Source organism: Meriones unguiculatus, chromosome 20 (assembly GCF_030254825.1).
Source record: "Meriones unguiculatus strain TT.TT164.6M chromosome 20, Bangor_MerUng_6.1, whole genome shotgun sequence".
Taxonomy (NCBI): Eukaryota; Metazoa; Chordata; class Mammalia; order Rodentia; family Muridae; genus Meriones; species Meriones unguiculatus.
Window position 1 is genome coordinate 49,194,287 of NC_083367.1, and position 27,494 is coordinate 49,221,780.

Here is a 27,494-nt window from a genome sequence, read left to right on the forward strand (position 1 = left end):
TTTTTTCCCCACATGTAAGCTTTATCTTGGATTAATTAACACATAACATTTGGGGCCACAGGCTGCAACCCTCAGGCTAAATCCAATGAATCACCTATTTTTGTAAATCATTTATTTTTGAATCATTTATTTTTGTAAACAAAGTTTTATTGGCCCACATCCATGGTCATTTATTATCAATGAATGCTATAGCAATTGAGTCATTATTGTAGATTGTATGGGCTGTCACACTTAAAATGTGTGTGTGTGTGTGTGTGTGTGTGTGCGCGCGCGCGCACACGTGCACACACAGGCACAAATGTATGCATTCTGCCCCTCTACAGAAAATGTTTGCTGACTTCTTGTCTATATAGCATTTTTTTTTTTAAAATGGGAGAAAGTCATCCATCTACATGTGCGTGGGTGCTAACTGCTTCGTATAAATATCCCAAAGAAATTTTTAATGAACAGAGTTGCCTTTCAATTCACTGAGGGGAAAAATACTCTGTGTGAAAACAGATGTCTAGTCCTAGGTTTTACTACTTGGCTTTTAAAAACCTGTTTGTGGTGTAACCAGAATGTATGTGAGGGAATGGGTGGCGTATCAGACCAACATGATCAGTGCTCAAACAAACTGGCCATTGACCAAACTGGAAGAAGGTAAATCAACCTCATCTGTCTTCACATCCTCCCCTTGCTCCTGCTTTACGCCTACTCAACCTTTGTCCTTAATGTGTGACACGTTAGACCAACTTTCCCCTTTCTTCCTGGTTAGCTCTCTGTCAATCACCATTGGAGTTCGAGTGCACAGTATCCTTGCTGCTACTCTTCCTGTGATAATTATATTTCAAAGGTGAATTTCTGAAGCTAAGGAACCATAAGAAAATCAGAGCTTGCCAAACAGGAGGCAGGGAATATGGGTTGTCTTTGTACCAAGATTTGGATCTCTAGTAGGCAGCCCAGACCCAGTCATTTTCTGTTGGCCTTTCCTTTCCTTTCCTTTCCTTTCCTTTCCTTTCCTTTCCTTTCCTTTCCTTTCCTTTCCTTTCCTTTCCTTTCCTTTCCTTTCCTTTCCTTTCCCTTTCCCTTCCCTTCCCTTCCCTTCCCTTCCCTTCCCTTCCCTTTCCCTTCCCTTCCCTTCCCTTTCCCTTCCCTTCCCTTCCCTTCCCTTCCCTTCCCTTCCTTTCCTTTCCTTTCCTTTCCTTTCTCTTTCCTTTTTTTTTTAAATAACAGCTTTTGAGACAGGCATGAAACATCAGAATTCTTTCTATGGGATGCATTCACCTCTAGAAATAAATAATCTTAAGTTTGATTTACCTCAAAGATAACAAGGCTTGGGAAATGAGCATCAATGATGACCACTTCATATTCCCTAGATAGTTAGGAGATTGCTGAGAAGTCACTAGCTCCTAGATCAAGCTCTGTGAAAGCTGATGCTGTTGTTTGAACGTCCCCTCTAAAGCACAGGTTGCAAACTGTGTTGGCACTGACAGCACTGGATGTACGTGGTTGTGCGGTTTCAGAAGTGTTTTCTCAGTTCCAGTGACCTTGTTACAAAAGCTTCTCCAGAAATGGTCTCTCACCATGTGATGCCTCCCAGCGTGTTGTGCTCTGGAAGCGGCCTTGTACACCTCATAGCAGACGGTCCTCGATGGGCTTCATCTCCCTAAAACGCTGCAGGATGAACCCTGTGTCCGCTGTGGTTTAGCTTCCCTTTTCCTGAGAGAGACGACCCGTGCGAAGGACTCTCCACTTAGAGCAAGAAGCTCAGCAGGTCAAAGAGGCAGTTTCGTGTGCTCTGTAGCCATCCAAGCAGGCACCACTCCCAGAAAAAACTCTCTCTCTCTCTCTCTCTCTCTCTCTCTCTCTCCGTTGACTTTTCGGGTCCTTTCTGTCAGATTAAATAGTTTTAAAAGCCATCGTCAAACACAAGTGGATGGGGAGTTACCGGATAGTTTGAAGAACTGAGGCACATTTGTCAGCTCTTGGCCTAAGAACATAATGCATTCTGTACCATCCTTAAATAGAATTGTTTCTGCAGCGAACTGTGCTACACGGAGATGCTCGACCTTCTCAGCTCAGTGTAAACCCATGTGCAGCACGTTCACACGAGCAAGCCGAGTGTAGAAGCTCATGCCTCTAATCCAGCTCCTAGGAGGCTGAGGCAGAAAAGTCGCCGTGAGCTCCAGGTCAGCATGGAGAAGATGTTGAATTCAAAGCTAGCCTTGGCCATGTAGTGAGGCCCTGTAAACAAACAAAAATAGAAAAACAAACAAGATAGCCCACTTCACATGAGAGGTAGGTAAATCGAAGGATAAAGATGCCCATGCCGGGTATTGAATAGTGCAGTCCATGTCATAGTCCATGGGTAGCAACAGGACACTTGCAACAAAACATTGGTCTAAGAGAGCTCTTTGACCCTCACTAGAAAACAGTGAGGAATAGAACTTAGGAGCAGTGGCCTATTCACCAAACCCTGATGGTCCCTATGAACTACTCTTGACAATGTTGAGGAAACAACAGAGTTCTTCCTTCCCCATCTGCAAAGAAGGCCCAGAGCTCCAGGCTTGTAAACTGAGTCTCTGAGGTCCCTCAGAAGCAGAGCTTAACTCTACCTTGTTCCCAGAGGTTATTGATCTTCTACCCTTCTCTCTGCCTTTAGTTCAGGATGATGATGTGACCCTGAGCCCTCATAGGGAGGACTCAAGTTAACTGGGAGAAAGAAAGTGGGACTACATGGGTCGTAGCCATAAAAACCAAAAAGCTCAGGAGAGGGAATTTGGCCAGTAGGTTCTAGTGTTATTGGACCTATTACACTGTCAAATTTGCCTTTTTACTTGTCCAGTTTTTCCAGTAGGCATTAAGCCAATCTTCCAATGAAGGGAGAACCTGGGTTTTATTTTGTTTCCATTTTATACTCAGAACAAAGCACAGTGCCTCTCAAGACATGTTACCTAATAAATGAAAGAGTAATTAATGCCAGGCACAGGGTCAAACACAGTCTAGTAAAGAAAACTCAAAGTGCTTAAGATGGAGATGTCCTGTGAATGAAGCAAGCAAGAGTTTGAGTCTAGAAGACAGACTGAGGCAATCTGCCTAAGTGCTGAAGAAATCTCAGGCTTTACATTCTGACACTGACTCTGTGTTCACGTCTCTCTTGTGAGCCTGGGCAAGCTGCTCGCTTGTTTCAAATCTAGAAAACAGTGGTTGATAATACCAACCTCACCAGCAACTTCATGAGAGATCGAATAAGATATCTAAAAGGTCGCCTCTGGCTGTGGGTATAACTCAGCTTCAGAACGCACGCCTAATGTGCTTGAGGCTCAGTCCTCAGCCCAGAAAGATCAAATTGTACTAGCTCCTGCACTCAGCAGATTGTGGCTATTAGAGAAGGGCAGGAAGAAGCAGATTCTGTAATTCCACTAGCTAATAAGCATTACCCAAAGTTGGGGAGGTCCGAGCCCAGAGATAAGAATCTAGTCTCCAAAATTAGCAAATAGATGATGACGGACTCAGGTGGAGACTAAAACCACAAGCTGAAGATTGAGGAGTCAAGGAGCAAGATCCAGGTAAAGGATCTTTTATGCCCAGCGTGGAAGAGCAAGAGTGAAGAGTACTATTTGAACCTGTTCCAAGAAATTTCAAAGGCTGGGGAGCCTTCTGCGCCTTAGAACAGAGCTGCTCAGAGTGAGTGGGCAGGCATGAGCTCATCTAAGGCTAATAGGTACACCTGGCAAGAGGAGGGGTGAGAAGGGATATGGAGTCAAGACAGTTCATGACAGCTACACAGAAGGTGGTCAATAAATAGCTGGGGATACTTTCCTCTCATCATTAGAACCCTTGTTTTCAAGGTGGGGAGGGGGGAGCAGTAAACCTTCGTTTTAATTATGAAACTCTTGCTTGAATCAGGCAAAGTTGTTCATCTTATTTGTTGGGACTTATTCAGAAATTCTTCGGGGGAAGAATGTTTCCTAAATGATCCCCTCTCGTTTCGTTTAGGGAATCTGGTTACTCTTCTGGAATCTGTCACTCAGCTACATCCAGTCACGTAGGAAGCAGCGCCTTTGACAGCCTGGCGGCAATATTCTGTGACTGAAACATGAGTCAGATTGAAGGTTGTTGGAATGGGTCTGGAGGCCTTCTTCTCTCTCTGGCCATCCCCTCTTGCTAACATAGTATTGCAATTCTGCTCACAGATCGAAGAGTGATTCTGAAATTCTCCAGCTCCAACCAACCCTTGCTCAAGAGTTCTGCCCTTGAGGGTCAGTTGGGGCTGTTTTGTTTTGTTTTTCTTCCTTTTTTTCTTTTCTGAGTGAGGAATCTGTTTCTGAGCAGGAGCACAACAGGCCTTCTGCAGAATACGAAGTTTTCTTGTAAAAATGTCAGTTGCAATAAAAGGGAATCTGGACCCAGCCTGGCAGCCTGGGGGCTGTTATAGGGATGAAGTCAGAGCCTCAGCTTGTGTCTACATGACACCAAACATCCAGTTAAAAAGTGAAAAACTCAAGCAGCCATCCAGATGTTTTGTCTGCTGGATGCCAAGCATCCTGATGTTTTCAACTATCCAGATGTTTGGCATCAGGCAGCCCAATAACCAAAATCTGGAAATGTGTAGGTGTTTGGTATCTTGTAGACACAGCCTTGGACAGTAAAGCAAAGGCTAGGATCTTGGGCTTTATTTTCCCCCATGACTTTTAGTAAGAGCTAAAAATCTCTGAAGACTTCATGGGATTAAATGAAGTTATTCTGTTTAAAAAGTGAAAATATCTTGGAGGAGAGCGCATAGGTGAGCAAGATTTTGCCAGAGGGAGAGATACAAAGTGGGGAACAACAAGACAACCAACGTTAGCTCAAATGACTTTGCTATCTCTCACTTGGCCAACATATCTGCTAGGATGCCCATTCCTTAACTACTTGGTGGGGGGCAGTCAGGGTCCTGGTGTTAATTAAACTAGGTTTCAGTCCCATGGAGTGAACCTGAGCTTTCAGAGGTCTTCATACCTTCTCTAGTGTTCTCATGACTGGTTGGGTCATGAAAAACTTCCTTAACATTCAGGGTCTTTTTGGATTAGCCCTGTTAGTGTGGATATGATCAGGGACTAAGCTCGCCTGTGATGTGACAGAATAATCCAGAACATGTTTAACTCTCAGTTTAAGTCGACATTCCTTACCTTAATTCACCCTTCTTCCAATAATCCTGAAAAATAACAATTAGGAAGGGAAGGAGAGAGAGGGGAGAGATAGAGGGGGGAGAGAGAAGAGAGAGAGAGCATAGAGAGAGGGAGGAGGAAGAGAAGGACAGCATGTGCAGGGAGTTTTAAAACACCACAACATAAAAAGAACAATAAGGGCATCGTAATAAAAGGATGAAGCAGAGTCATGCGACAGAGGAGAATCTGAACATCTGCACTTTTTCTTCTTTATAACTTCGTCAAGAAAACAGGAAAAACAGCGTGTATAAACCACAAGTGGAAATTTTTTTTTTCTGTCCCAATTTTGCTAGTGGATTCCAGTAGGAAGAAAAGTGACCGTTTTGATTGTCTTCTATAGGCTTGCAGTATACCATTCATCATTGTCTCGTGCATCCTATGATTGTGAGTTAGTCGTCATTACTCATTGTGATGTAGGGGAATTCCTCTCCTGCCACATCTGCAGTTCTGCCTTCGCAGCAGAAGCTGGAAGTCGAGTCTGTCTGGCCCTTTACCACCTCTGGACTCCACACATCCTCTTCTCTTTCAGGATGACTCCTTCGTGTACTGGTTTATTCTCATTCTGCTACCAGCTGATTGAATCACACATTTTAACATTTTATTGTGACAAAGATAATGACGGTAACGGCGATCAACTCCAATTAGCCTGTCAATATCATCATTGTTAAAAAAAAATATCATCGTTGTTAAATAAATAAATCTAGAGATTAGAAATAGCCAATCTACACATCATTTGGTCTCCTTAAAGGAGACAGACATCTGCTTTTCTTGGAAGTCTGTTTCCAGGCCTTTACTTGATACCATGTGTGTGCCTAACCCCTGTTCACAACAATGGCTTTTATCCTTGAGGTTTAGTAGTATAGTTAATTGGTGCCTTTATCTTCTCATGAGCGATGCCAACTCACAGAGGAAGAAGGAAGAGGAGGAGAAAAGGAAAAACCCAAACAAACAAACACCAAATGCTTGGCTTTATATTACTGGAAATAAAGAAGCTCAAAGCTGGATTCAGCCTTAGAGAAGAATAACGATTGCTTTCATTCGTGTTGCTGAGAACTGTGCTTGCACCTTCTAATTTTTCCTGAAATTGTTGAGAGTTAAATGAATATTTGAAACTGACCATTAAAATTCTGAGTGTGCCTTTGAAAAACACAAGTGTCAGAATAGAGAAGACAAGATGTGTTTCCTCTAAAAGAAAAAGGAAGGGCTCAGACGCTATGAAAGAGACCATTTTCCAGTGTGCTGAGAGGGGCCTGCAAGCCATGTCCTGTCCAGAAAGCAACATAAATTGTACATTTTACACACTTGGAAATAGGAGCTTATTTTGACTTGTTGCTCTGCAAATGGGGTACCTGAGCAAAGAATAACAGCGAGTTTGGAATTCTGCACAAAGTCAAGAGCATCAGTGGCATTGTGTCCAGAAGTGTACAGGTATACGGTGAAAGTTGCTGTATTCAAATCGTCATGATTTATTTATCCCCTCAGAAAACATTTATAGGAAAAATAATATGGTAATGACAGGAAATTTTCCAGACTGAAAGCTGCATGATCAAGGGTCTGGTTCAGTTTAGTTGGGAAGATAAGTATGGGAAAAGTATAAATGAAAGTAAAAGACAATACACAATTAAGTTCCTACACGGCCCCTGGCAAGATAAAATCTGTCTAAAGAGAAAAGAAAGCTTTACACTTCCAGGATGTGGGGTAAGAAATGTTTTGCAAACATGCCATCTTAATTATGTTCATATTACTCACTAACATTGTCATTACTGCTGTTTGTTGTCAAACCCCAAATCCAGAGGTTTTTTTCCTACAGAAACAGTAAAACAAGCAGCAAGAATTTGTGGGGGGGGTTGTTTTGTGTTGTGTTTTGATATCCACTTTGCTAGTAGCTTAAACTGTGTTTTCTTTCAACTCCAACTGGTCTCTGGTACATTTTATTAGTTTGACCTGCATTTCTTCTTATTATTACAAGCATATAAAAAGGACAAAATAGTGATAAGCTTTGACTTATGTGCCCTACACCATCAAATTTTACTACCTTGGTCTATTTATTTCAAATCTTTTCTAAGAAAAATGAAAAACCAGACATACAGCATCAGTTAAATCCACCCCCTTCTCCTGATTCTCCATCCCTCCTAGATTTAGCCACCATGTTGAATGGGATGTGTCCGAAGCACCGTCTTCGCTTTATTAGATCTTGATGTCTATAGGCTGCATGCTTTTCGCTTTATTTAAAAGTATAATGTATTTTAATCATGCAGTTTGTAATGTCTGCAGACATTATGTTTTCAAGATTTACCCATAGAAATTTGCAAAGTTGGCTTTGTTATTTCAATGAAACAGATGAATGCAGCTACAGTTTATTCTCTCTCCTGCCTCCATAGATATTTTTGAATAAACTTTTTTGTGCACATGTGTAGAAGTTTCTCCAGGGTAGCATTGCTAGCTCAGAGAACATACACGTATTTGACTTTCTCAGTTACCTTATAAGTGTCCTTCACAGAGGCTGTGCTATCATACATCTGCACTTCCTTGATAACACTTGCAAGGGCGGGTGCACATCTGAAAACTGTTATAATATGTTAGCTCAAATGGAATGATTAAATAACCAAAATACTGTTCCACATAAACATATAATTGCTTCATTATCGAAAACAGAAAACTGTATTCTCACAGTAACCATAGAAGATTCTCTAAGGCCCTCAATCATTCTCAGTGGGGAAACCAATAGACAAAGCCTCTTGGGCTTCCTAAGACCTTTCAGGATGTTTTTCCAAGTCGTGATCATTGTTTTATAGCAGCAAACATTTCAGAAATCACTGTTTCCAGAAATATCTACATCCATCTACACCTAACAGACTGGAACCCTTATACCCATACCCAAAGTCCCACAACTCTGAGCATGGGTATAGCGTCTTTACTGACTTGGAAATGCCTGCTTCTATTTATTGGTTTCCTTGATCACCAAAGTCATATCCATTTTTTTTAAAAAAAAATGTTATGTATCAATGTTTTGCCTGCATGTGTGTCTGTGCACCCATACACGTATCTAGTTCCAGTGGAGGCTGGAAGAGTTGTTGCTTTTTGTTTAACCACCTGCTCCATTATGCAAACAGGGAATTTTCTGTGTTAGGTGGCCAGCCCTTGGCACATAGAAGAACTTCAATTAACACGTACTAATTGTTGAATGAATGGATCACAATGTTTCTGTTTTCAAAGAGATAGGTAGGCTATTGAAGCCTACAGAATCTTCTGGGACCTGGGAGTCTCAGAAATAATGATGAATTTTCAGGGGCAAAACATATCTATAGTCATCAAGAGGAACTTGGGAAACAAAAACATAGCACAGTTCAAGTGCCAAGGCTCAGAAATGCTATAAGGTCTTAGACCTGAGTAAGACAAAATCTGGATTTGGAAAATTGGTTCATTGCTGTAGGAGTGTGTAGAGCCAGACACAGCAAAGAAACTCAATTGTTTGTTTATTTGTTTGTGGCTGGGAATGGAGGTAAATGACAATTCAAGAAAGACAGAAGCCTGGTCCATCCTGAGCTTTAGAGTCTTAGTGACTGAATTACACATTACAGTTAAGGGAGAGTAAGGAAAGAGCTTGTTCTGGATGGGGCTGGAAAATTTAGTGTTGGTGTTTGGGATGTGTGAAGACCTGAAGTCAGCAGTAACATTTTACAAAGTAGAGAAAACAAGACTGGAGTTTCATAGAGATGAAGAAGAAGAAGAAGAAGAGGAAGAAGAAGAGGAAGAAGAAGAAGAAGAAGAAGAAAAATATATATATATGCATGTAAGCCACTCCCATTGCTTTTCAGAAACAGGCCTATTGGGAGGAGAAATAACACAACTGGGAATGTAGAAATGGCTCAGGGGTCAAAAGCACTCAGCTGCCAAACCTGGAGTTTAATCGCTGGAGTCCACATGGCATAAAATGATAACCCAACTTGCACAAGTTGTCCTGGGCTGGACTTCACACACATAGATAGATAGATAGATAGATAGATAGATAGATAGATAGATAGATAGATAGATAGATAGATTGCCCTTACCTGGCTTGCCTCATTATTAAGTAACAGAACGAAAGAAGGTTCTTCTTTTAAAACTAAAACTTACTAAGGGCTTCTTTAGAGCTCAGATCAGTTCCCGCTGGGTCTCTAGTATTTACATCCTTGAGTCCTATACAAGTCCCTTATCTAAGGAGACACTGTTGCCAAGGGGTTAACAGTATGAAGCTAGATGAGGCTGCCAGCATTGAACCCCTGACTCTGCCACTCCCTAGGCTATGACCTTGGGCAGGCCTCCGTGTCTTTATCTGTAAAACAAAATAATCTTCTGAAGATCGTGTACTCCTGAGAATATTGTAGCAAAGACCACGTGTTTGAAGTGCACGTAGCCTAGGGTACAGACAACACTTGAGGGGGCTGTCCCTGAAGCTTTGTGCTGAGGGCTTATTTTCATTTATGAGCAGGGCTTGCTTCTCCCGAGTGTTCCTTAGTCCCTGGGAAATGTTCTCTACCTTTTCAGCAAAGCTGAAAGGAATCCCTGTGGATGCAGTCTAGTTTGCAAACATGCCCTCCTCCCAGGCATACTGCCATGCCTGGGAGTTTTGCCTCTCAGGTGCACTAAATTCTCACCATTGAAAAAGCCCTGGGAGAATCTCAATGCCATTGTTTTGGAAACTTCCTTTCACCCTGCTTTGAATTTGTGCCGGTTCCAATTTTAAACAATAAATTAGAAAGCCCTTAAAAGAGAGTCCCATTCACTATTGAGAAAGGGGAAAAGTATCCTGGAGCTGGCTGTCAGTTATCAGTCACTGGCTTGGACAAAGTCTGAACTCTTCAACTTCATAAATTCCAACCAACACCGTGCTGTTGGAAATTGTCTGTCTGTCTGGGCTCTTGTGGTTTGTCTGTGTATTGGTTTTGCTTGTTTAATTTATGAAACCTTTTAACCAGAAGGTTTGTTCAAAATGAGTCCCTTTTTCTGTTCTGTTCGTATTGCTCCTTAAGCAAAGGAGCAGGGGAATTTACCTGTATCGCTACCCTCCCTTCTCCTGACATCGAATGGAGCTCTTGTGACCTCCCAGCAAACAGGCGGCGGCCAGTAAATCTGTAACTGAAAACTGGACCGTGTAGCCGGAAACCCTAACAGAAACGTGTAGGATTAGAGAGCTGACTCGGCACAAAACAGAAAGTAGGTGAGAGCTGCTTCAAACGCAGGCGTGGCGGCTGCCAGGCCTTTAAGGATTTTCCTAATGAGTGAGCAGACCTTTAAAGCATTTTTTTTTTTTTTTTTGCACGGCTTGAGCCATCCACACACACCTCTTGCCTCTGAGTTATCCTATCATTTCAACAGAGCTATTCTAAACAGCATTTTTTTTTTTTTTTTTTTTTTGCCCAGGAGTCCAACTAGTCATAGAAAGTTGACATTATCATATCTTAATGCCATGTGCTGCTAAATCACACTCGCAGAAGAAAGGACAAGATTGCCTGAGGCAGGCGAGTGTGGGAGGAGTGAACGTTTTTTTTCCAGCCAAGGTCCTTTGCTCTCCTGCAGGTGGACAGCGGGACCCAGAGCTGGGTGAGATGGGGTAAAGAAACCAAGGAAGAAAGTTCTGTCATTGGCTCAAAACTACCCAGGTCCTCGTGAAATCTCAGCGTCTTCGCCTTGTTCTGTCAGTGAATCACAAAGTGGCCTTGAGAGGTCGGTCACAGGCTTCTTATGCGCCTTAGCTCTCTCTCCTTGGAAATGGGGCCTTTCCAGTCAACAGTCCTTGGTAGGATGTAGGGATTTGTCTGGAAGGTCAAATCCTGGTGCTGGTCATACTTCCAGCACATGACTTATTCTCCCAAACATTGTTTTGGGCTACTGAGACTCTGGCTACAAAATACAGGAGGAGAGCAGGCTGGGGAAAGCCTGTATGCCCACCGGGATCGGCGACTCAAACAGCTGCCTCTCCGCCCACCTGAGGCTGGCTGCGGCCAGAGGATAGAGACAAAAGCCACGCAGAAACCTTCTCTTCCGTCAGCAACTCCCCTTGATCCTCCTTGAGCGCCTCAAAAAGCAGAGGGCATGCTGAAGATAACTCCCTAAGGACCCAACCCAATGACCACCCAGTGAAGACTCCCAAACGCTAGTGGGCGCTGTATCCCGGTTGGAGATGCCCTTTGGAAGAGCCTGGAACTACCCCCTAGACCGCCTTTGAAATCTGCATGCTCCGACCCACATAAAAATTTGAAATTATGAAAGCGTGTCAATTACTAAAAGAAGATCTTTGTTTGGAAACTAGAAAACCGATGAGACAACTTTGTGGCTATGAATTGAGACAGCAATGGGGGCTTCTCGGCTCTATCGACTTAGAGGAGCCAAGGTTCTGGCTACATGAGAGGGCAAATCTCCGAGGTGCAGCCAAGAAGGTGAAGTTGCCAGACCTCAGTCTGGCACTAGCGCTCAGACCTGCTCAGAGTCCAGTGACCCCGGGCCCTCATCAACTGAGCTATAGCCTCAGCCAATGAAAGGCTCTTAATTGGCTTTATTTTTTTTATTCTGGGCTCAAACAACACCTCACTCCGTAAAAGGGGGCGGAGGAGATGTTCCAAGCAGAGCTTTGCTTTATAGACAGACTACATCAAACTTTGTTTGTGTGTTTGAAGCCAGCAGGATGGCCACTTCGAACTCTCCTTGAGGCAGGAACAGAGAGAGACACAATAGGAGAAAAACAGCTGGATAATCTCAGGTTACTTTAAGCCTCTTTTTCGGTATAGTGCTAAAGCAAAGGAGACATCCATGATAACTAAAACTGGCCTGTTCAGAACATTTGTGTGTAATTGCTTTAATTTTTTAGTTCCGTTTCAGTTTGATGACCTTAGCCCTGCTGCGTCCATTTTGGTTTTTAGCCTGGCCTGTTGAAGCAGGTGAAAAAAGTGCAGTCCAAAACAATGACTTTCGGGGGGTGGGGGGGTGGGGGGAGTGCTTCTGACTGAATACTACCTTCAATATGATTTGATTTAAGAGCACGTGAAGATATTGAACTTCCTCGGGTGCCTCTGTCAATTCAATAAGTAGAGACTCGTTTCTTCATTTTAGGGTTTTGTTTTTTTTTTTTTTTTTTTTCTTTTGCTGTAACAGTAACACCCCTAGAACAATGCTGACATTTACAGCAACATTCAAGGCAAGTGAGGTACCTGACTTTCTGCTGGGAGCTGGGTGAGATTTCCAGGGCAGCAAGCAGGAAGGAAGAAGATGCTGCCTGCCCTAACGAACCCAGGCAAGGAGAACAACTAGCTTCAATGTTGTCTAGGGCCAGGATGGCAGATGTCTGTCAAAACAAAGGTGAGGTAACCAGGAAAGTCAAAAAGGCCTTTAGCCCTAGACACGAGAGTGAAGGAAAATAGAACTGGGAATGCCGCTAAACAGAAGAGGGCACCTGTCAAATGAACCCTTCTCTGTTTCTCTGCTGTTTCCTTGCTTGTGGGCCACAATGATGTCTAGTTACCGTGTATACATTTATTTGGGCCACTGACCACACTTGAGAAAGGTATTATACCCCAGACACCAAAACATTTACTTCAATGAGTTTGAGAGTAAAATCTTCAAATAAGCATGTGACACGTATAGATGATCAAGATGGGTGAAAGGGAAACCAGAGAGGACAGAATAGAAGCCCCAGCAAGTGTCCTAGAAGCCTGGTAACTAGAGAGGATGTCCCTGTGGGTGACAGGTTTCATCAGTAGGGTGCAGAATTGTTGCTTTCAGGTCCTCCTTGGGAGACCCCAAGAACTATGGCAAGGTCATGTGGCTGTCTCATGACCTTCTCTAGGAGTCTGGGAGAGGCTCACCGTGGATTTTTAAAGATGGGCAAACTGTGCTGTGTCCAGAAAAAAAAAAAATCAGCCCCTGTGGGCTTATTGTTGTCGTGGTGGCCGTTATTCTTCCGCCCACATCTTTCATTGCCCCTCAGTGTTTCTGTAAGACAAAGAAGCCAGCTGAGACTTCCACAGAGAAGAATGTAGGGAAAGGAGGTTGAATACCTTGAGCAAGAATAGCTTGGAAGGAGCCAAAAGTGGAAAAGGAAGTCTAATTCTGGCCTGGTCCGGTGGGGAGAAAAAAAAAAAAGGTTTTTGAGAAATGTAAACAAATCAGGAAATCCTGGCACTCACTTCAGTTCCGATCTGGGGAGACGCTCAAGTCCTTTCCCGAGGAGCGAGCTGCTGTTTGTGAATGAAATCCAGATAAAATTGTTCATTGAGCTCTGCCAGCCCTGCAGTTTCCAGCTTTCTTTTAGCCTATGGCATAGCTTAAACCTTAAAATAATAATAATAAAAAAACCATATGCATGTTATTAACGCTCCATATTCAAATGGAAATTTAAGGCTATCGTAAATCTCTTTTCTGATGTAAATTCCTCTCTGGAGCGCTCGCTGCAGGAAAGCCATTGTATCTGAGTAATCTAAACTTGAAAGAGAATTTTTGTTAAACCAGTTATGATAGGGGAAACATGTTTTTCACTGAGTCAAAAGATTAAAGTTGGTTGTAAAAAGGGGTGGGGGAACTGAGGGAGAATTATTGGTTGCCCAACTAATGATTAGATACAGAACTTCAAGGAGAAATTAAGAGGCACAAAAGAAAGAGTCACACAGATAAGTGAAAACAGCTCCAATGTTATTAAATACAAGAGGCAAGGTTTATCTTAGGTTGTAATCTCTCTTCCCATCGTCATCTCGTCTAAGCCATCCTCTCTACCCCATTACATTTCCCCAAGCAGAGTCCAGACCCTGCTGTGCCACACATATGCAGGCCGGAATATCTAGTTTCTTTCTCTGTCTCTCTGTGTATCTCTCTGTGTCTCTGTCTCTGTGTCTCTGTGTGTCTCCCCCCCCCAAAAAAAAAAAATAGGTGGGCCTGAGAAAAGAGAGATCTACCCCCCTCCTTAAAAAAATGTTGTGACTCTGGTTTATTTCAAGGCATGTTTTTCTCAGTCCTACACACCCTCATCTCAAGCTAATGTCACTCATTTCTTTTGATTTGCCATCCTTCTGCCATCCTGCCACCCTTCTTTCCCTTACAGACTGAGAAACTTTTCTAAGGTCTTTCATTTCAAAGATTATTCTCAGCAGGCAGCAACAGGGGCACAGTCACAGCCTGAGGGTATAGGTTCTGTGGCATAGTATATTCTTAATCCATGCAGAATTGCTACCACCATAGACACATAACAGAAGATATCCATGTATGGAGAGCTATGGAAAACAAATTTTAAAGTGTTCCCTCCGACAGCAATACAAGTAGAGGCTCACAGATGAGAAACAAGTGTCTTTTGGGGAGGTGGATTAGAGAGACCTTGAAAAGGCCTCTGTGGTTCAGAATTTGGCTCTCCTCCAGGACTCTGACCTCAGCCCCAGTACTCCTGTGTTTGCGTAGAAGCCTCCAGAAAGGACTTATCTGGACAGGACTCAGGTCTCAAGACAAAAGCTTCCTAGATTAACTTTTAAGACTCTGGTTCATAAATGCGAAGAAAAGTACCCATCTGCATCAATGTGAAGAATCAGCCGTGCTCAAAAGCATTTACGATGGAAAGAAATATTTAAATTGAAAATAAAATATTAATAGCAGGACAAGGTCTGACTCATACAGCTATTACCACAAAGACTTCGAACACTTGCACATATGCCTGAAGTTAATGTGTAGAATTGAAATATGCTTTAGAATAATTTTAGTACAAAAACACCAAACCAGCCTCTTACAGCTTTGAGTCTAGCCGAGTCACACACCCCACCACCACCACCACCAGTGTCCCCCTGATCTCTTACTTAATGTTCAACATTCAAGGTAGATGAGTTAATGCTCCTTGTGGATTGTTCAAAGATTTATGACGCCTATAGAAATGTTCATAAAATCTGAGCTATGCAAGGCTTTCGGCATCTGTCTCATTGTTATCAGAACCATAAAAATCATCACCCTCTTGTCCCTAGCCAGTCTTTTCTTTCTAGATAATATAACCCAGAGAAAAATAAAGTTATGTCTGAGTGTCTAAGTAGATCCTGTTGCAGAGGTTTGTGTGTGTGTGTGTGTGTGTGTGTGTGTGTGTGTGTGTACAGAACAGTGATGTTATGTCTGGAAAGGGGGAGAGAGAACACTAAATTGAACTATGTATATTTGAGGATTAAAAGAGGCTATATAGGGAACTGATTCTAGTACAAGTCATGTGATGGCCCTGAAGGATGCTGCTGTGAGGACATCATTCATTTTAACCATGCACTGGCCTATCCTATGCAGGAGCACCATCTCTGGAGTGTACACAGAAAGGGGAAGCAGGTGCTTCAGCTCCCCAGCATCTGGTTTAAATGACCACAATGCTGAGAGCACCTGCAGCCAGCATTTCAGCCAAGTCTGGCCTCCCATTGTATTCAACCGGTCTCTCTGCCTTAAGCACGAAAAAGGCATTGTTTATCAGATTTGCCAAAGGATCTCCGGGGAGGTGGAGAAAGACAGGACAAACAAAGCTAAAACAAACGCAAGTGGAAGCAAAGCACTGAGGACCTTGATTATTTGTGACTGTCCACCGGAATCTGACCTAAGACAGACAGAGAACCAAACATTAGCCCAGACAGAGACAGTATCCCAACAGTTTTCCCAGAAAACTGTTATCAGATAATCTTGTCCAAACGCTGGCTCTTACCCTGATGCAGAAATCCTCAAGTCTAGGGTGGAAAGAAAAAAAAAACAAAACAAAACAAAACACAAACCTCTCGGTTCAGACATCCATTAAACATCTATCACTTGCAGTGTTTGGAGAAGAGTAGAGAAAATACTCCTGAAAAGGTGGGATTACTGCCTGTGTTCTACATGTGCTCCCTATGCACTTCACACTTCCATCGGCTGGAGTAACTATGCCCTGAAGTTGACTTCTGAAAGCAGTAACCTTGGCTTAGGCTTTTTAAGTCAAGGTAAGAAGAGCAAATAAAACTGACCCACAAACAAACTGGCGGCCGATGTGTTGGAAGCAAAATAAAATCAGCAATCCTATTTGCAGGAACACAGAAAATAGTTTAAAACCTTCACTGCAGGGTTCGGTCGGTAAATAATCCCTCCGGAGCCCCCTTTGTTTTCTTGGTGGAGAGCCCCAACTAGTGGGAGACTGGAAAACTGCACATAAAGAGACGCCATTTAAATGGAGATGACCATTGGACTTCATTCTACATGTAATCAGCCTGTGGGCGCTCACAGACAGGGCTGATTTTCAGGAGTGAGGCCAAGGACAAGCACGAAAAGCAAGAGGGTTACGAAACTGCCTTATTCTTAACTTTCTGTGTGCTAAAGGGCAACCTGGCACTGATAATCGCAAACACTCTCTCGCCTGTGAAATGAGTCAGCGACCTCTATCTACAGCTAATTCGAGAAAGGAAAATAAATTCTGAGTTCAGAACTCATTCCTCTCAAAGGTCTTTTTAAAAGAAAGGGGTCAATATCCTGTGACCAAAACTGCACAGGCTGGAGGAAAAAAAAAAAAAAAAAAAAAAAGACCCAGTTTCACACATTTAACTGAGAATTCAGTTAGAAATATCTTCAGCAAGTTGGTAGTCGTAACTGAGAACAGATAAGAATGTGCTGCGTTGGGGTGAGAAGGAAGGTAGACAGGCAGGATGGAGGCCGCCAAGTGCTGTAGGTCAGAACTTCAATGAAGAAACACCTGGAAAAGTGGGGTGCAGTGAACACTTTCGTAAGGGGACTGAGTCTCGGAAGTTGTTGGGATCTTAAAGGTGTGTCTGTTTCTTCTTCTTTTCAAGAACTCTCATTCTGCTCAATGATTTTTTTTTTTTTTTATTAAGTTTCTCTTGCCAAAAGGTAGCAGTAAAATGCAGTCAGCCTGGAAAGGCTATTCAAAAGATAATCCAAGATGAACTCATCAATCAAAGTATTCGTATGTGTAACGGGGGTTGTTGTATAGTGTGCAGGGGGTTGTGGAACTCCATAACAAGATGCATAAATGTGTGTGTGTGTGTGTGTGTCTGTTTCTGAGGACTCTACCTTTAACCAGATTCACAAATGGTTTCATAACAAACAAAAATCCAGCTATACAGGAATTGGCACATAGAGGAAAAACTATCCCATTCCAATGGGAACGTCCGAGCGCTCTGACGTCATGTACTCTCCTTGGAGAGCCATGCAGAGCCATCAGGCTGTGTCCAGCACACCTCACAGAGCTGGTATTAAGCTTCAGGGTCGAGGTTTCCCTGGGCATTTTGTAGGAGTCCCCTGCTTCTACCTTGAGGTGATGTGAGTGCGAACAACTTCTGCTCACCAGCCTCCCTCCACATGAATTCACAACACTTACTGATTAAATGTTGAAAACAGTAGTTTCCATCCCACAGATGACAGGTAAAATTCAGAAATTAACAACAGCAAGAATACCTTTTAACCTTAAGGAGTCAAAAGCCTACCCAATACATGCAGTTGTTATCAAAATATCAACTCACGGGAGTTTGCTATGCCACTCAAAGTTTGTGACGATTATTAAATAAACAGACCTTGGCCTCATTTGAAAAGGGATTTGTTTAAATACTACTTATTTGAAGATCATTAAGTCTTTGGAGTTCAAGGATAGGATACTGAGAGCCGTAACTGCCTCCCAATGCTATCTAACTTCTTTTATGATATCAGCTTTCCCAGGGATCTTATTTAACAAATGACTTTGTTGTGAAGAAAAGCTGTCATATTAATCTCTCTGGCCTGGCCTTCACCTTCCAGCCACGCTGGGGCATAACTAGAAAGCACAACATCACCTACAAGCAATCGCTGCTCAGGTGGCATGTGGGCCGATGCCACAGTGCTCTTCAGCTGTGGGCTCCCTGCTCGTTCCATCTCAGACAGACATGACCATGATGTAAGTTCACAAAAAGTGAGATACCCAGGGCCTCTGAAGCATTGTGCGAAGCTTGCCTCCTTCTCTCTGTTTTCTGTTTAACTTTCTTGTGTTCACAGTCTGTAAGGAACTTCCAGGGCTGAGAGAGTAAATCTTGATGTCATTAGAACAAGGTGAAGGTATTTAGAAATAAGATGTTTAAAAATTAACTCTGGTCAGGTTAAAAAGAAAAATCATTCCCTTACTAAGACAATTTAAAAACCTCCTTCAAATATTACAACCGCACACCGTGCAGATGAAAACGAAAGTAGGGCACTTAGAGGGTTTTGTCTAAACTAAAGCAAATGTCTTGAGTTATTATTTTAAGCATTGGGGATTAACGGGCTACCAAACAGTCGCTTTGAAACTGAGAAGGCGTCGTTTTAAATATTACAACTGAACATATCGCCTCTCCTCTAAGGGATATGCAGAATCTGAGTTTCTGGTTTTCTTTGCCCCGCAGCCACCCATCTTAGGACCACTGCCCTCTCCCACTGAGCAGCCTTGGCTCTGGGCCAGCAGCTTTCAACACCACTTCATTAGTAGCTCCTGGCAGTGTGTGGCTCCAATGTGAATTTTCCATCTCTCCTTCACGGACAGACAGGCAATGGTTAAGCAGTTGGGGCATGTTTGACACGTCGAATTTGAAAAGGGAAGAGGAAGAGAAAAGCCTTCGAAACTCTGTCTATCGAAGCGAAAGTCAGTGGAAATGAGGCCATCCACCTGACTTGGGGCTGCCAAAAAGTTAGCTCACATTCCTCTCAAGATGTCCTACATAAAAGTTAGTCTGCTAGTTGATTTTAACAGGACAGCCAGCCTCCAAATAAAGTTTCCCCAAGCTTTTCAAGGAATGTAGGCATACTGGAAATAACCCCCATAGTTTAACGGGTTTAGGATTTTCTCTTTGGTGTCGTATGGAACCTGGTTAACCCAGAGAGGACTAGAATGCACAGTAATGGTGGTGGTGGTGGTGTGTGTGTATGGGGAATACAAACTGTGTTTCCATTAGTTGATAGTCACATTTTAAGCCCACTATAGGTTGAGACATGCAGTTAAAAATAATAATGTCGGCTCATGAGCGTGTTTTGGAGGCAAGCCATACCACCACCGAAGTAAGCCCTGAGCTGAACTTGATTGAGCAAGTCCACGCCTTGTTAAGTAACACGGGCTCCTCGCTATTGTAGCTAGCCAGGCCAGTCAAATACCAGAAGCAGCGGGATCTTTTTGGATTTTTCCCTTATTCCACGGAAGTACAAAAAACGAGTGTGTTCTGGGCACATGAGCACAGGTGGTTGTCAATTAGCTGCTATTATGTCCCCTCCTCACACCGATAATCCACAACTAATTTCTAATTGATTTTGGAGGCATTTCAAATTACTCCGCCTTTTGGTATGCATTGTGCTTAATCTCATTTCACTATCTCAGTACATCTTTGGAACTGGAGTGCTAAATGATAATGAATGATAATGACTGCAGAGGAATCCGGCTGTTTAAAGTAACAATGAAAATTTACAAAATAGAAGATCCAGACAAAGATAATAAGACTACGAAAACATGATCTTTTTACCTTCTTCGCTCTTAATTAATTCCTTCCTTCTGACAGTTTAACCTTACATGCATTTCCAAATAACTTTCCACCATAATTTTTCTCAGCGATTTCCACAATGATAAAATGAACTGAGTGCAATATTAATGGATTTGAGAAAAGGCTACACCCTTGGAGTATCGTAACTGTTTATAATTGATAGTTTGTCCTTTTAAAGGACAATCAAGTTACCTTTTTAAAGGTAACTTTCCACATACTCTAAGTGTTGTTAAGATGAATTGCATAGAATTATAAACATAATTAGATTTGGGGACACATCGTTTTCTAAGACAAATATAGTCAGATCAAACACTAAAAAGAGAAAACCATAGGAAGAATATCAATACCACTTGTCCCGTATATAAAACTGTATTTCATACACTGTTATAGATCGGTTTCGCCCTCTCACTCACAGTTTGCACCTGACACGGAAAGACAAAGAGGGCCTGGACAAGCCGCACAGATCTGGACGTTAAGTTTCGGCTACAGGTGCTTTCACCAATAAGTGAGCAACAGATTAATTCAAGCAGAACAAAGGAAAAGGAGGTTTGGTTTATTTTAGGTGTGCAAGGTAACAAAGCCCATATGCAACGCAGACTTGGCACTCTGTGCCACGGCCACAGCCGGTAGAGGTGGCAGTCATGCAGCAAAACGTGGTGGCAGACGCGTAGAATCCCAGCCACTGGCAGAGGACCACAGGATGCCACAGGATGCCACTCTTCACGGCGAGGCTGGGCTGCCAAGCCCCCATCCCTAACTGAGGAGCTACTATGAGTTGATGGCTTCTGGAGGTAGCCAGGGGTGGCTTTGTTTGGTCTTTGTTTTTAAGGTTGTGGGTCCTGGTTATGGCAACCAAGCACGAGTGGATAAACCAACATCCATGAGCATATACGGCAGCGTGATCAAAGTCGTCATCATCATCATCATCATCATGAATTTAAAAGGACTCAAAGTTGGGAGCGATTGGAGAAGTGGGAGGGTGGATCTGGGAGGAATTGGGCTCAGGAGCTGGGGGTGAATTGGTGAATTTCAAATATGACGATATTATTTATATTTAAAATTAAATAAAAAAGCTATAGTCAAAGTAGCCAGTGCTGATGGCATATGTACTAAGGAGTGTCTAAGGAGTATGAACAAGAAGCTAAAATCCTAAAATTTATTTATAAGTGTATTATCATCATCATTATTATTATTGCTTTCTTTTTGGACACAGTGGCTTACTACGCAATCCAGTCTGGTCTTGAACCACCTTCCCTCTGAGAGAACCCTCCCTTGCTTCTGTTAGCTCACAGTTCAGCCACTTTGCTACCTCTCCTTGTGTGTCCTCATGTGGCCTCCATGTGTGCTTGTCTCTATCCAGATTTTTCCCTTGCAGAAGAGCAGTGATGGTCACTGCATAAGGCTCAGACTAATGACCCCCTTTATCTTGATCACTGTCTACAAAGACCCTATTTCCAAATAAGTTCTCATTCTGAAATCCTGGGCAGAACTTCAGCATCTCATGGGGGTGGGGGAAGGGTCAGAGGACTACCTTGTGCTGTGTTAGAAAGGTGTCACAACACAAATAGGGATAGGGTCCACCTATAAATGTCACAGTAGGGAGAAGACGCCAGGAGCTGAAATTTAAACCATGAAATTTCCTTTAAAAATAAACTACACCAAGTGAAGCTATGTGAAATGCATTTTTAATTGTTTTTTATTTTTATTAACTACAGTTTATTCACTTTTTATCCCATCTGTAGCTCCCTCCTTCCTCCCTCTTTTCCACCCATGCACCTCCTCCATTCCACTGATAGGGGAGGTCCTCCTTTCCTTCCTTTTGATCTTAGTCTATCAGGTCTCATCAGGAGTGGCTGCATTGTCTTCCTCTGTGGCCTAGTAAGGCTGCATCCACCTGAGGGAGAGGTGATCAAAGAGCAAGCCAATCAGTTCATTTCAGAGACAGTCCCTGTTCCCATTACTAGGGAACCCACTTGGACACTAAACTGCCATGGGCTACATCTGTGCAGGGGTTCTAGGTTATCTCCATGAATGGTCCTTGGTTGGAGTATCAGTCTCAGAAAAGACCCCTGTGCCCATAGTTTTTGGTTCTGTTGCTCTCCTTATGGAGCTCCTGTCTTCTCCGGGTCCTCTCCAGCTATATGAAATGTATTTTTTAAAAAAATCAAGCTGTCATTGTTCTATAAGGAATTCATGTGTTCAAATTAATACATTAGTAAATAAAAAAAGAATAAAGTATCAAAGAAGCTGGAAAACAAACAAACAAAACACACACACACAGGCAAGAAAGTTATATAGAAGCTACAGGTAAATAGAAAAAAAAATTTAATTCATTTCCCCATACTCATCAGCTATTTTAATTTTTTAAAAGTCCAATAAAAAATTGGAGAAGTCCAAAATGATCTATCTGCTTCTGCTTTCCATCATAACTGAGTGTTTAGCTGACATCACAGGCTGCAGTAGAGAGTGTCCACATGACTTCACAAGCACAGCTGAGCACTCACACTGGCAGCGTGGCTCACTCCCAAAGCACGCTTGTAAGCTGTCATTATTTTCACTTGAATGTTTGATATACGTATAGATGATAGATAGATAAATAGATAGATTGTTAGATAATAGATGATAGATAGATGATAGATAGATAGATAGATTATTTTATCACAGCACAATTAGTCCATTATTTGCTCTCTCTTGACTTCATTCTAGAATTCTAGAACTGTTTAATCTAAGAACTCATTTTAAAAATGTCTACAGGACCAGGCACGGTAGCACATGTCTGTAACCCTAGCACTAAGCAGGCAGAGTCAGGCAGATTTCCATGAGTTTGAGGCCAGCTTGGTCTACAGAGTGAATTCCATGACAGCCAGGGACAGATGTGTAGATAGACCTTGTCAAAATAAATAAATAAATAAACAAACAAACAAATAAATGGGGGGAGGAAAGAAAACAGTGCTTGCTGCAGAAGTTTAAGGACCTGCAATCAAATTCAGCACCTACCTAAAATTTCAACCATCTCATGTGTTGTTTTAGGTGTCACTGTCAACCACCCTTAGAAGAAAGGCAAATATAAACCTCCCAAGGAGCAATTTAGAAGTTCCAGGTTCAGGAGGATAATAGAAGCTGAAGAGGTGGTAGGTGGAAAGAGAGCTCTGCCCAGGCATTGCAAAGTACAGTGCTAGGACAGCCATCATGCACAAAGCCACCTGTGGGGTCACCACAACTGCTATCAGAGTCCCAAAGCCTTCCGATAAGCGATGCTGAGAAAACTGTCTAGATGCAGAAAGGATGAAATCCCATGCCCGCATGTGGAAAAATGATTAACACCATCAATAACTGAGGAAATGCAAAATGAAATCACAGCGATCTATCGCACCTGTTACATGACTTTTATAAAGGAGAAAGAAAGAAGCATTGAGATAGGAATATAGGAGCTGGAGAGATGGCTCAGAGGTTAAGAGCACTGGCTGTTCTTCCAGAGGCCCTGAGTTCAATTCCCAGCAACCACATGGTGGCTCACAACCATCTACAGTGAGATCTGGGGCCCTCTTCTAGAATGCAGGTGGACACATAGTCAGAACATTATATACACAATAAATAAATTAAAAAAAAAAGATAGGAATGTAAAGAAAAAAGAACCTCTATACTGCTGTTCGTAAATTAATACAAACACTTTGGAAAGCAAGATAGAGGCTTATTAAAATAAAAACTAGAAAATAAATAAAATAAAATAAAATAAAAACTAGAATTAAATTGGGCAGTGGTGGCACATACCTTTAATCCCAGCACTCTGGAGGCAGAGGCAGGTGGATCTCTGTGAGTTCGAGGCCAGCCTGGTGTACAGTGCCAGTTCCAAGACAGCCAGGGCTATACAGAGAAACCCTGTCTCAAAAAAAAAAAATCCCACAAACAAACAAACAACCGAAACAAAACAAAAACCTGAAATTAAAGCTAATGGCTTCATGGAAAGAGGCACTTGCCTTGCAAACCTCCTAATCTGAGGTCAATTCCTGGGATCCCCGTGGTGGAAAGAGGGAACCAACTTCCTCCGAGGTGTCCTCCAACCTCCACACAGGTACCATGGCACATGAATCTTCACATATGTGTGCACACACACTCATTAACATAGATAAACACATGTAATAAAAATATGTTTTTAAAAAACTAAAAGTAAAGCTACCATATAATCCAGAAATTCCTACTTTGAAGTGTATACGCAAAGGAATTGACATCACTTACATAAAAAAGATGTCTGTACTTGCATACACTGTAGCTTACTCACAGCAGGTAAGATACAGACAGAAAGTTGCCATCAGTGAATTAAAGAAAGAAGGAAAGAAAGAAGAGAGAGAGAGAGAGAGAGAGAGAGAGAGAGAGAAAGAAAGAAAGAAAGAAAGAAAGAAAGAAAGAAAGAAAGAAAGAAAGAAAGAAAGAAAGAAAATTCTGTTGTTTGTGGTGTGAGTCTAAAAGACATAATGCTAAGCCAAATAAGCCATGCCCAGAAAAACATCTGTGGTATGGTTTCACTTGTCTGTGGAGTCTGAAAGAGGCAAACTCCTAGAAGCAGAGAGTAGAATGGTAGTTACCAAGGACTGGGGGTTGAGAGTGGGTAGAAAAGGAAAGGCTTGAGCCGAAACACAGGGATCCAGCAAGAATTACCAGGAATAATTTTTATTTGTTCATAACACAAACAAATGAAAAGCATGGGAGGTGAGGGATAGGACAATTAGCTTGATTAGACAACCACACAATGTCTATATGCCTGGAAGCATCGTAGCAAATTTCACAAACATATAGGCTTATCTCCAGGCCAGGACCAAAGGTCTGTAAGCCTCGCTGCCGGGGCAGACAAGCTGAGGCAGGAGGATTGCAAGTCCAAGGCCTGTCTGAACTACAATTTGAGTTTAAGGCTAGCCTGGACAACTTAGTGAGATTTGTCAGTTAAATATATATATATAATATATATTTTTATATATATAGTATTAATATTATATAATTAATAGAAATGTTGACATTTATATTAATCTATTACATAGAATTATATTTTAAGGGGATGTAGAGATGGCTTAGAGGTTAAGAGCACTTACTGCTCTTGCAGAGGACCTTGGTTTTGTACCCAGTACCTGTATGGTGGCTCACAGCCCTCTGTTACTCCAGTTGAGGCCACTAGACACCTTCTTCCGACTTCATAGGCAAAGTGCAGGAACACATGGAATAACACAAATACATCTCTTAAGATGCTAACATTAATAAATTCTAAAGAGCAAAGCATGTCTTTTTGGATGAAAAATAGCAAGGCAGATGGTCAATTTGTTTGAACCAAGCAGAGCTTTTAGAGGGCCCTCCTTCAGAATTTATGGTCAAATGACTTTGTTCTTCTCTCCTAAATAATAACTTTATCTTTGTTTTGATTTTGAAGATCATAAAGGGAGTCAAAACCAGCATGAGAGGCTGGGGTGTGCTCAAAGCTACAGCTCTTACCTACCACGCACAAAGCCCCGGGTTCAATCCCCAGTACTGAAAGGGGCCAGGACTGGGAGAGGGGGCAGGGCGATGGGGGGAGGGAGGGAAGAGCCCTAAAGATTTCATTTCCAACTTTTTGCAGCTGTTGCATAAACACAGTTGCATCATGTCTCAGACACCACCTGAATGTGTGATTTGCATAGCCTTCTGGCACCTGCAAATCACACAGGGAGAAGCTTCTGGAATGTGGGCTTTGGAAGGACCTATACATGAAACCCTTGATACCAATCTCTCAGGACTAAGTTCAGCACCTTGAATTACATGGGAAATGAACAGGCAGCACGGGGAACACAGGTGCGGTATGTCCAGAAGAGCCTACCCTTTCAAGTGCCCTGGCGGCCATGGTCTACTCAAGCTGCGTCCCCCCGGGTGGTCCAGCTAACAAAGCTTCCTGTCATAAAGCTATCGCTCAGTACAAGGCGAGCGTACTGTGGATGCCAGGTTCAGAGCAGTTCATTGAAAACTTCTTGGTAAGTAATTAAAGCAAGCTGGGGTTTGGGATGTTCTCCAGGAGGGAGCCCATTTTGAGAACAGCCTTCCAATTCATGTGTTTAGTAAGCCAAGAGTAGGCTCAGTTCAGAAGAATAACCACACACACACACACACACACACACCCCACAATTGAAGAACTAAAAAGCAGAATCGAGGGTAGAGCCAGACCACAGCAGAAGAGAGTGGACTTTAAAAAAAAATAATAATAATAATGGGATATTTTTGTCTCCAAAGTCGTCCGTTTCGGGAGCTCTTTTGCTTGATTAAACCTACCGTCTCTAGATCCAAATCTTCCTAGAACAGCAATAGTTTGAGCTGCCTGCCCACCAGCCACTCAGATTATGTATTCCAAGTAAATTAAAGGCAAGCAGAGTGTTAGTGCCTGCCATCCTGGGGGGGGGAAAAGGAGAGAAAAATAAAAAACAAGAAAAAGAAGAAGGGAGGGGGTTAGAGGGGGGAGGAGGGAGAGAGGGAAAAGGAGAAAGAGAGAGGTTAATTAATTTTAAAATGGGACCACTGTTTCTTAGATCTTTAAAAACAGAAAGTTAAAGGAAGCAAGCTCCGCCCACTCCAGCTCAGATGAAGAGAAATGGAACTTCTCAAACAGTGCTCCTGCTTCTTCTGTTTGTCAAAATGTCTTCATGGTTCTTGGTATCAGCCTTCTGTAGCTCCCCCACCACAGAGTGCTACAGATTCGGTGGCTTCAATCGGTGATTTATCCCCTTGGGCTCAGAGATCCACCCTCATTTCAGCAAGCGGTGTGCGGGTGTCAACAAGGGGGAATGGCCCTTCTCCTCACCTTCTTCAGCTCCTAATAGCCATCTGTGACCCTTTCATCTCGGTTCCATGCCCATTTGCCCTCCTCCTCTGAGTACCTCCTCTGGTGTCCCTCCTTTGGAGGCTAGTCTAATAACAACGACCTAGCTGTCACTTAAAGCAACGTTTGTAAGGTCTGGGGATGAGGGGACGGACTTAATCTAAGGTGCCATTGTCCTGCCTACCGTGAGGCTTCAGAGAATTGGACAGATGTCTATGACACTGTTCTCTGCTTTCCATTAAAAAAATAAAAAGTCTACAGGAGCTAGACCCTCTGGGAACTTAATAAGTCTAGAATACTTCTGACCAGTTTAGGGCTTGGAGGAGTGTGACATCAAGTAGGAAAGACATTTGCAAGTAGATCGGAGAAGTGTTAAATGGTCCTTGGGATGCTGTGTACCGATACCACCTCTGTGAGGAGATAGAATTGATCTCCTGAGTGGATTAGTAGTCCAGAGAGTCCAAAGCAAGAGTAGGGGGAAACTGTGTTTGTAGAGAAAGATTTACGTTGCACACCCACATAACTGCCTGGCCTAACATTGGGCGGATAATGAGGGAAGTTAATATGTTATATGCTTTGGATTGTCATAGTCCAAGCTCTAGATGATTCTAGTGTCTTGGGGAAAAAAAAAAAATTAGCTGTGCTTCTCTAGAAAGATCATGTCACTTCTCTGTTTACTCTGTCTTTTAACAACTTCCTGATTTCAAGAGTCTGTATTTGTTGGTTGCGTCTCAGAATATTTTTGCTCTTTCAGTTTGTTTGCTTGCTTGCTTCAGACTCAAATTTTTATTTCGCATTGATGGAAACAAAACATGTTTGTGCTTTTCCACATTGCAGTACTGCATTGCAATAGAATTTTAAATTAAACTATTAAATAAGATCTTATCATTTTGTGTAACGGAAATAACAGTTTATGTTCTTCAAAGTTAAGCACGTGTATCCGCTGAAAAGATCATAAACTTCCCGGGAAGAGACACCATTTAGTGGTGT